General features: G+C 37.7%; 1 long non-coding RNA gene across 1 annotated transcript; it reads right to left on the reverse strand.

Moving 5' to 3' along the window:
* Positions 1 to 3227: 3227 nt before the first annotated feature.
* On the reverse strand, positions 3228 to 6204 carry LOC148212333 (uncharacterized). The gene is made up of 3 exons (XR_015789825.1): positions 5372 to 6204; positions 5242 to 5282; positions 3228 to 3501 (listed from the first exon to the last, which is right to left on the reverse strand). It is a non-coding gene; the product is annotated as an uncharacterized LOC148212333 (long non-coding RNA).
* Between the last annotated feature and the right edge of the window lie 5630 nt (positions 6205 to 11834).

Below are 11834 nucleotides of genomic sequence, written 5' to 3' on the forward strand. Positions count from 1 at the left end.
TTGTATGGATATAGTTGCACATTCCAATATTTCCTTCTCTTCCAACAGAATGTTCAAAAGTCAAATGACAGAGAATCAGACGATGATAACGAATCTTCAGACGAATACAAGATAAACAACTCTGACAATGAGGAAGAATCAATGACGAAGACAGAAGAGATAGTTCCTCGAGCCAAAAAACAAAAGACTACAAAATACAGCTTAAAAAAGGTATGTTTATGTAAAATTTAATTCTCAATAACGCTACATAATCAATGTGATAAACTTTTTAATTCAGATCATTGTCAAAAAAGAACCTACAAAGACGGTTTTAAATAAGGATAAGAATAAAAAACAAAAGGAAAGCACTACAAGCGTGCTGAAGCAGCGAAACAAGGATGAAACCGAGGTATCTTCTTATTCATACGTCCTATATAATAAAACTTGCATTGTACTGAACATACTTTACTTGGTCTATAATTTGTAGTCTACTGCCATCATTTCGTTACTTACTCAAATTTTACAATTGTTAAGGATGATATGTACCTAATGGAAGGCTTCCAGGAGAAATCGAGCACTGAAAATAAACCATTGCTGCAAGGGGGGAATTATGGAGAGTATTCGAATAAACCTAGGTGATAAATATAGTGATAGGTTTAGGAGAACATGTTTTGGCCATTTATTCGACTTCTCAATTAGCAAGACATCATCTCAACTTCTTTTTGACCTAATCCAACACTTTTGTAAACCAAAAAAGGCATCGGAATTAAACGTCTATATGGAGGGAAAATATTAAGGTTTGGAATCGATGAATTTGCACTATTGATAGGGTTGAACTGTGGTCCATTACCCCAGATAGACATGGATAGGGTGACGGGGAAAGGCACATAAGGAACGTTTATTTTGAGGGGGAGAAGTCCGTGACAAGGAAACACCTAAACCTTGCTTTCAAAGTTAACAAGAATGCAACTGAAGATGATATGGTGAAGATGGCCTAGCTCTATTGTTTAGAGAGTTTTCTTTTGTCACACCAAGACTTCGAATGTAGAGATGGACCACATCCTAATGCTAGATGATGAGGAAATATTCAATAACTACCCATGGGCGAGGGTAGCATTTGACCTTCATATTGACAACTGAGGGCTAACAGGTGTAAGGATGGGTGAATTCATATCTACGCTGATAATGTGGGCATACGAGGTATATTCACTTAGTACCCCACCAAATTATTATGCACAGAGGATTGGGTATGTCACTCCACGAATGCACAACTGGGAAGTTGAACTGCAGCTACAGTGGAAGGAATTGGTTGCAAAGGTTTTTTACTTGCCAATGGTAATGTTCTAGTTACTATTTTTAAAAGTAAATTCTACTGTCAACCTGATTAAATTACTAAATATCTCACTTTTTGTGTAGCGAATAGCAAGATGGAACAAAAATTGGAGGTGGGGGGGGGGGGGAGTCCAAGCCTTAGCATTTGGGAGTGCAATAGGTATAAACGAGCGTTTGACTGCAATTAAAAAGAAGCAGGATGAAATTTTATAGATATAGACGAAATTTACAGGGAAACTTGATGACATTATGACAATCTTAAATATGTTTCTAGAACAATTGAATACAAGTGCTGGACTGGAGGATGACATGCTCGGTAGGTTAATGATGAGAGGGGATGTGAATGTGGTAACTGCATTCGGAACTACCAACAAGGTAAATGTAATTAGCTACTCTGCATGTTTATTACAATATCAACTTGACATATGAAGGTTGTAATGTTGCAGGGGACATCATCATTTTCCAATGAGCTTGAGATTCTAGAAACTCGAAAAGATAAGAAAAAAATGACCATCCAATTGATGATCACCACTAAGAAAAAGTCCCAACTGTGTACAGGAAAGATGATGAAGAGGACCTTACAAGTGGACAAAGGCAACCACACCTTGCGGTTATGTACGGTATCTAGGCGGGTGCCACCTAGACAACTGATGCAGGAAAGGTTTCTGAAAAAACAAACCACTCAAGATAAAACTCAGGTAGCGAAAAAGAACATAATATGCGATGCACTTATGATATTTGGAATATGAACTCAGGATGTTTAGTATATGATGCAGGCATATAATGAACTTGATGATATTGATGAACAAATCAATGAGGTCATAAGATGTATTGACGAGGACAAAATTATCGAGAAGATGAAAAAGACCTAAACAGAGGGGGCAGTGGGAAAGGTGACCTTTTATTTTATTTAGATGTATAGACAATATAAAATGAAACATGTACTTATGTAATCCTATCGTATGCATGACACATCCAAACTTAGATACACTAAGATTCAAAAGACACCGACTAGTAGAGGAGTAAATAATTTGCAAAGGGTGAGTAATCCTATAACTGTATGTATTTGTTATTTAAAACTGGTTTGACATTTTAGAAATCATAGGCTATGGGAACAAAAATACAGGATCAGATACTCCCCCGTGAGGTTGGAATTATAGAAGGGAGGTCAGCATTTCAAGAGGTACTATATACATAATTGTCCTACCTGAAAATGTAGTTAGCTACATGCGATGTCATGGTAACATTGTCTATTTGATTTTTTAGGTGAACACCAATATAATAATGTAAAAAAAAAAGGATTTATTGTCCCATGATGCAACAATGAAGAGGGTGGAGGGTTCCACAAAAAATATTGCTACGAGAATCTATATAAACGCAATGAGGGGAAAAAGCATTGCAGAAGATAAGACACCAAAGCGATACCATCAGCTGTCGTTTGAACTCTTAAGCCAATCCCAGGGACCATGAGGGTGACACACTTATGCCTGAAACTTTCTATAACATTCACTTGTACCAAACTTTGATTATGCTTTATTTGAAATACGTATGGACAGACTTTGTCTATGTAACGCCCCAGGAATTTCACCATTTCCAAATAGGGACCGTTACTAAGACTACCTAAAATTTTCACATAAACAAGAGACACCTTCACAACAATACTAAGCAATAAAGCTACCACGCTTCCGCTATGCTACTCTATTTTTAACACTCACGAGAGCTTGAACAATTAGAACAACACTAAAGATTTAAGAGAAACTCGCCTACTATACAGATAAACCATTTAATGCCGACTTCACATTAACCAAACCCGTTCAGAAAATCTTTCCTAACTATAAACCATTCACTAAACGAATATTAACATCTCGAATGGCAATGAAACAAAAACTAATTCAAGTACAATCAACTTAAACAAATGTATTCATAAATATCCTAGGTAGGTTACAATCCCCTAGTTCAAGAAGACAACAAAATTAATGCTCTAAAAAGAATAATGAATCGGCAACCTTACAACATCCTTTAGACAATAAACTAAACAAAAACCAACCACTAACAACTCAACTACAAGATTACTTAGCCACAACTATCCAAACTAAAAGAAATTAATTGCACACAGCATAGCTAATGGTCTTTCCGATCAAGCCTCCTCCTCGCCATCACCATCCCACGAGCTAGCTCGATACCTGCAAACTGGAGGGGAAAAGAGGGATGAGTACAACCACAGTACTCAGTAAGCAGCCCTTATCTGAAGGGTCACGCACAAACAGCATACTTATCAAGGAACAACGTGTCATGCTTATTAAAGAATCAACACACACACATCATGCTCCACCCAATCATGAAACATTCATTGTCATGCTTTTCAACACATTATGCATTCAAACATAGACACATTCTATAAAATTCGGTGACAACCACAACCAGGAACACATTAACTACCAGTACTAACCTCTAGTCTCCCTAGCATTCAAGTACCTCTACGCTTATCACAGCTACTCTAGCCTTCCACAGTTAACTCCTTCGAGCAGAGTCGGCCCCTGACCATTTATACCCAGAGCCCCGACCCTGCAGCATCAGCCCTCGACCATTTATACCCGAGGCCCCGATGACTTCACCGTCTATTGGCCCTTGACCATTTGTACCCAAGGCCCTAATAGTTCTCCTTTCGAAAGACTCCTCGCATCGACCCCCGACCATTTATACCCGAGGCCTCGACACTCATCTTTATCCAATATTGGCGTATCGACCCCCGACCATTTATACCCGAGGCCTCGATACCCAATTAGTGACGTATCAGCCCTCGACCATTTATACCCGAGGCCCTGACACTGGCCCATTCACTTCATAACTTTCATAACTCCACATAACATTTCTAGCCTCCAACCAAGATTTCAATACTACTTCCCTAATAACAGCAACCACCACAACGCCCATCACGACACAACCACTAGTATGATTTCAATGCATCACAGATCTCAAAAACACAAAGTTTGACAGCAACCAACCTGATCACAACATAGAGCACACAAAAGCTTCAACAAATAACCCTATGGCATGCTTCACATAACATACATTTCACATAGCGGTTCAAAAAACTTTTAAGAACACGCCCAACAGAATTCATCCAAACATTTAATATCCAACATTCGAAGAAATCATCCAACATCAGTATTCAATAAGCATTGCTAGACATAAATAAACACATCAGACACGCTAAACATCTTCTGCAAAATTCAGACAACAACATCTCCACAATAAGTCCACTTTAACGAGCATTCCCTACAACATACATCATTCCACATCAGATCTCAGCAGCTCAACAATATAAAATTTCCACTATTGTCACCGACGGACATGCAACACTACTTAGGAACATAAACCAACATAAACAAAAGTTACATTTTCATTACTCGATAGGCCACCAATTCTAATCCTTCAAATGCATCGACAAGCCATTCACACATCTAATCAAAACACAATTATCCAACATGCTCTTCATCGTACAAAACAAGAAGATAATCCCGTAGCTTCCAACTAAGCAAACATAAACTAAATAACATAAAACTATCATGTGCATTTCCAATCCCAAGACATGCTTTCAAACATCAAAGCTTAATCACTTCCAACCATACCGAGCAACAACTTTCAAGGCACATCCAATAATCATGACACAAGATATTTTCCTAATATGTAAAAGGAAAGGAACAAAAGAAACAAGAAGGATGCAACCCAACAATAACAACTAGAAGTCCTTAAATGATGCCCAACAAACTCTAAATACATGAGATATTCAAGTATAGCAAAGTTAAGCACGAAACCATCTCAATAACACCTATTAACTTACATATTAATAAATAATAACACACCGAAAGCACCACACAATTCATACATATTCAATCAACAAACATCCCCCAAGTAAGAACTACTTACAAACAAAGAACCTAACTCTCCTAAGCTCCGCCGAAAACTTCCTAAAAACATAGATACAAGCTTGAGTTAGAGTCCAAACATAAACACATAAATCAAATCCAACAACGGGTCTAAGTGAGTCATTACTTACTAACTTCCACTGAATGGTTCCCTAAAATCAATTGGGTTAAAACTGGGTCAAAGTGGAAAAAGCTCGGTACTTCAAAACGGAGTTCGAAAATGCTTGAGCTTGCTGGTCCGATGTCGAAATGCGATGGGAACTGCAAATCGACCTTCGTAAAAGGGTGGGTATCACGAACTGAGCTTCATTTAGGTGTGAGTCAACACCAAAAGTCGTCGAGAGGAAGAAAACGTCGCAAATCTGGGCTAAACACAAGCTAGTCGCTTCTGTCCGTGTCGGGGAGGGGGATTACAGGTACGAGGTGTCGAACAACGTAACGTCGAAGGGAAAGCTACGGTCGAGACGTTCGGATCTGACTAGAACCGCTGCTGTTTTGAGGGGTTGCGCATCGTCGTTTGGAACTCGCCAGACTTGCTCGTGGTCCGCTCGATTTTGACCACAATCGAGTTGTCGGGCGCTGGGTTCGTGGGAGAGCCTCGGATCTGGTGGTCGGAGGCAGGCGGCTATCAGATCGTGCTGGAATCCGTCAGAGTTATCGCGCACGAACACCAAATGGCTGTTGCGGGTCTTGTTGCAGAACCACCGGAGGAGTGATGGGCGTGGGTCACCGGGCGCTGGGTCCAAGGAATCACCGTCACTGCGCCGCTGCGTGCAGAATCGTCGGCTGTTGTTCGCTCGCCGCCGCTGCTCGCATTGAGAAACACCGCCGAAAACTGGGGCGTCGTTCGTGTGGCGCGGTCGCCGGAGCTATGGTGGCCGGCAGCAGAAATCGAGAGGGGGGGGCTGGCGGCAGCAACAAGAAAGGGAGAAGGAGATGATGGTGAGTTAGGGTTTTCTTTTGTTTATTTTATTTATTCTTTCATTTGTTTTAAAACCTATAGCCGAATTCCCAAATCTTAAATGAGGCCCAAATATGTAACACAAAGTCCCAAAACATCAAGCCCAAAATTTGACTTTAGAAATAAGAATAAACCCCACAACAACCTCAAATAAAATAGTTAACTTAAACTCTAAAACCCAAGAATAATAATTCAAAGAAAAGTAGAATTTAGGAAGGAAAATCCTAAAACTCGTGAATTTAGAATTTAACTAAAAATCTCCTACACAGGTCGAGAACTTAAATTATCTTAATCCAAAGAAATTAAACTTAATTCTAATTTAGCCAAAAAATAGAATTTCAAAGTTAGAAAATCCAAGAATTAAAGTTATCAACTTAGGGAAAAATCCAAAGACACTACTTATCTCTTAAAATAAATGAGTCAGAGAACGCGGGGCGTTACAGTCTATGCTTTTTTTTGCTACTATTTTACACTATGTATGAACAGACTTTGTCTGGCTACTATCCTAGAATTACACGATCAGGAAGTTACCACCTTTATATTTTCTTCTGAAAATGTGGTAACTACATAGTTAAACTGTGTATGGCTAGATTAATTCTATTTCTTGTTGCATCTCATAAACATAGGCATGATCTCTTTTATGGTAATTTTTTTATGCTTTCTTTTGGCTTTCTGTTTATTATTTGATTTTTTTGTTCGTGTCTATTTTTGACTTGCAGAATCAAGAAGTTACCACTTGTTGTAACTTCTTTGTGCTTTCTTTTGAAAATGGGGTAATTATGTACTTTTACGATGTATGAATAGTATAATACACATCTGATTGTATTTCATAACCAAGATGTAGGAATCCCTTATGTTGATTGCATTTTATAACCAGTTTAATCTTATACTATGTATATCAACTGTTTAATACTAAGTTATCAAAATGCAACTTATATAAGATAATTAATTGTAATGACCTTATCTGACCCCCCAGATTGGTGATGGTGTAATCGTTGACTGGGAAACAAATAATAAAATAACTCTTACTCTTTATTATCAAAAAGACGGTAAAGATTACAATTAAAAAAAAAAACAAATGTCAGAGTGTGTTTTTACACAGTCTCTGATTGTGTCCTGACTGACCACATCTCCCACACTTCACCGTCGATCTCTTTTCAACAAGAGCAACAAGTCTCTTTTTCCGTGGCCTAGCAGCAGAGTGTTTTACATTTGGAGGGAGGATGTCTGTCTCATCTCAACCAACTGTTGAGGCAATGTTGTAAGTCTAACCAATTGGATGTACGTCACCCTGGTATAATAATTGCAATGTTGACAATGGATAGAAATCATGAACAAACGTATTTAAATCCAACCATCTTCGACCAATAGCAAGACATGCATGTTGGCATGGGATCAAGTCTAAGTCCCACTGTCTACATGTGCATGTACGGTTAAGAATATCAACTTCAAATTAAACTAGTTGCTCTGTACTTGGACTTCGAACGATGGTCATTTACCATGTATAACTATAAAATGACATATGCAATATATCAATAACAAACACGAAGAAACAAAATAATGAGTGGATAAAATACTGTGGAATTAAATCTTACATCCATTGTGCGACTCTTCTTCAGGATTAACATAGTACTTTCGCAACCCATAGGGTGATATCTACTCGTTGAAAATTAGATAACGACCTTCGCTGATAAAACATCTCCTGTAAAAGATCTCTTATACTTTCTTAAAAAGATATAACTGGCAACTCACGAGCTTCTTTTAGGGTGGAGTACAAACTCTCAGAAATATTTGTTGTCATTAAGGCATACCGGTTCTCCAGTGAGCTCTCGTCTAATAAATGGTACTATCCTTCCAATTGTCTCATATAAAATTCAAAAACATCAGTTGTATATGAGTTCATACACTTATGAAATAATTGGTCAATAGGTTTACATCTATGTCATTATTTAAGGTGTTTTAATAAATGAAATACACAGATACCATAATTTACTCCTTCTCTATGCTGTTGTGACGATCAGACACTATAACTAAATCTTCCAGTTCTCCAAATGCTGCTTTCATATTTTGAAAAAACCATTCTCAGGATGCATCATTTTCGAGTGAAGAATAGTGAAACCCAATGGGTAGATTTGGAAATTCCCAAAAAATACAGGTCGTCATTAGAGTGCCATGGAATTTATTTTAGTGATGTGGTGTCGACAAAAAATGGTAGAAGGCAGTGTTTCCATCCATCTATTGATGCTGCCAAGCTCATAAAGAAAAATTTAAACCTCCAATCACCATCAACCTCGTGGGCTGTGTACTTCCCTGCAGAAATACATAGAGTAAATATGTGTATAGACGGACTAAAGACAAAGTAAGTATAAGCACATACGGTACCTGGATTTTTCTCGATCATCCTGTGCCTGCAAAAGATGGGATGAAAGTGTTTAAACTATTCCGGTGACCCCCTTTAATGAGTTTACAGCGTTCTCTCTTCCTCTCCAGGCCTTGTCATAACTAATATTGACTTCGTGCTTCTTCTGATCATAATCAATTATGTCACGTGGACTATAGTGTCTCCTGTTGTTCATGTTTAACATTGTCTTCACACATTCGCTTATCATTGTTGATGTCGCCTGCTTATGGTGATTACGAACAGCGTCAATCGAACATGTGTACTCTAGTACAAGTTTTCTAATAATCCATAATTTACCACTGCCATATCAAGAGGAACAACTATACAACTTGCATGTTTCTTCGATGCACCTTAGAACCAACTGTTTTGGGTTGGATTTAACGATTTTAAACTGAAAACTCCCTTTTATTGCAATCGCGTAAAACTCCTTCTTACACTATTCTTTATTTTGGAAGACAGAGAATTCTTCCAACGTGAAATTAGAGGAAGTACAATCAAAGACAACAGGGTCCATTAAGGTAAATTTCTTCCCGCTAAGGTAAACTGTATTCTGAGCAGCGTATGCACTTCCACTGCCCCCATAGATGGTGTTATATACTGGGTCAGTATCCACAACTATGCAGCAGTCGTTACACATGACATTCGACAAAAGGGATATGGCCCACACCACGTCCCTATCTACTGATAGCCTCATAATTATCGACTTGTTAGCATCACTTCTGAATAGTGAAAGCCGTGTCATTTTTTTTCCTTCTGGAAAATGAAGAACTCTAGAGATATATTCACTAAGTTGTTGTAGGTGGAATCAAATGGAATTGAAATGTGCCCAGTACTGAACCCTTGATAATTGTCATGCCCCTCCCAACTTCCATCATGTAAAACCGTGGCTAGGAATGATTGCATAGTGTTTCTGCCTTGATTGGTTTAATTCCTAAAAAAATTGTAATAAAAATGGGTGGGGGTTGATGAAACTTTGTGTAAGAATATTAAAGAGAATGTATTTAAGATTGCTGATTGCAGTCGAATTTACTAACCAATTAGTTAAGTTTTGTTAAAGAGAAATTAATAATATTTTAAAATAGTTTGAATGATATAGGTAGATTTGGTGGTTTCATTATGTAGATTTGGTAGTTATGGTGGTTTCAATATTAAGTCGAGATCATATCGCTGGTTTGGTTATGGAGAGATTTTAGGGATTTCATTTGAACATGTGATTTCTCGAATGTGGGAGGCTTAAAATATAGATGAGTAAAATGGGGAAAGGGTGCAAGGGCAATATGGGCATGAAATATGTGGAGCGGTAAATATGAAATTATACACCTCCCCTAAATTTTAGGAAATCAAATTTGGCCATGGTATTGAAGGTATGTGAATCCCGGAGCAGAGACGGATTTTTGTTGCAGATTTTCAGGATACAAAATCGAGTTTTAAAGAAGAAAAATACAGGGGAAACACAAACCTTTGAAGAACGTTTCTTCAGTGAATTCCCCTTGAACACCACCACCGGATCTTCCTCGCTATCTTCTTGGGTCTCGGGATCGTGCTTGTGGTAGCACCTTGATCGAAGAGAGGGAAAGATTGAGATAATTTGAGAGAAATCCTGGGAGGTTTTTTTTTCTTCTGTTCTGTAACAAAACTTGTTCTTCTCCTTCTCCAACACTTGGAGAATAAGAAGAAGGGTGACGTGGGGTAACTCCCCACGTCACAACACCTCCCACTCCCCTGCAATTTTGCAGGGGAGTTAATATTAATATATATATATATATAATAATAATTAAAATATATAATAATGTATATATAATAATTAATATATATATAAAATTAATTAATCAAATTAATTATTAATACAATTAATAATTAATAAATATATTTATACATAAATAATTAACACTTAATTATTTATTATAAAATTAGAATCATATTCTAAAACATTTCTCTCGTATAACCTATAATTTTAATGTACATCTTATGCACATTATTTTTAACCTATAGTTTTAATATGAATCTCATTCATATTAATTTTATTTGAATCTCATTCAAATAATATCTCTCATAATATATAGTTTTAATTTACAATTAACTATATATATTATAATGTATCAATATACATATAATCCCTTAAGTAATTTGAACAATTCAAATTCTTCCAAAAAATTTGATCCTCGTTTTACCCGTTATGAGCTAGCAAGGGGACGTAATGGACCTACAGATCCGAAGCTCCAACGATGAAGGATTAATTGGTCAAACTCATTGATCGAGTTAATCTAGATTCGTTAACTACGGGTCATTCCACTAAAGACCCGCAGTTGCACTCTTCTCACTGCAGAATGTTTTCGTGTCAATGGATATACGACCATTAATGACGAGTCAATCCTTCACGAGTGTTCGTAACTCAACTTGGGTCAAATTACTGTTTTACCCATGAGTTACATCTTACTTCTTAAACACCACTGCTCCTCTAATGAACAACCTGGTTATGGTCCAACCAATAACCGGAAGTCCCTCTCGGCCTATGAGAGGGTGGGGCCCCTTGTTCAAGTCCCGGAGTCAGCATTTAAGGGAACACTCATCTACTCTCATAAAGTCGGGGAGGAGTGAATTCCATCTTGTGAAGTTATGTTCCCAGCTCCCCACTCGGTCTCGTCCCTAAAATGGTAGGAATGTTGAGTCGGCGACTCGAGCCACTCTTACCCATACAGATCAAAGAACGAGCCCTCACGGGCAGGAGTGCATAACTCACTCAGGATTGAGAATGAGTTGCCTGGTCATCTTAAGAAATGACAATCTATTAGTTAACGGTGTTACATCTAAAGATTGCCTATTTCGCGGTCCGGTCTTATACAAACTCATTGTATAGGATACCCCCACTAGCATGTCTCCACACGAACGACTTGGATCGAGTTGTCTGTAACCTTTACAGAGCGAGCCGTATCCATAGTGTTGCCAGGATAAGGTACCCAGCCTTATCCATATACACCTTTAGGTTATTCATGGGACATGATCCATTCATATATCAGGGGTATATCAAATATATACCCCGTATATCAACTATATACCCAGTATATATACTGTCCCGATTACATCATAAATAACCTTGGATATTTAGTTTATTGGATTATGGACAATGCAAAGCTATGATTCAACAATAAATTTATTGAATAAAACTTTATTAAATAGACATTTTTTTTACCAAATACAAACTACGAGATTTGGGCAACACACCCAACAAACT

This window comes from Momordica charantia (assembly GCF_013281855.1).
Source record: "Momordica charantia cultivar OHB3-1 chromosome 3 unlocalized genomic scaffold, Mcharantia_2.0 BLBB01000003.1, whole genome shotgun sequence".
Classification (NCBI taxonomy): domain Eukaryota; kingdom Viridiplantae; phylum Streptophyta; class Magnoliopsida; order Cucurbitales; family Cucurbitaceae; genus Momordica; species Momordica charantia.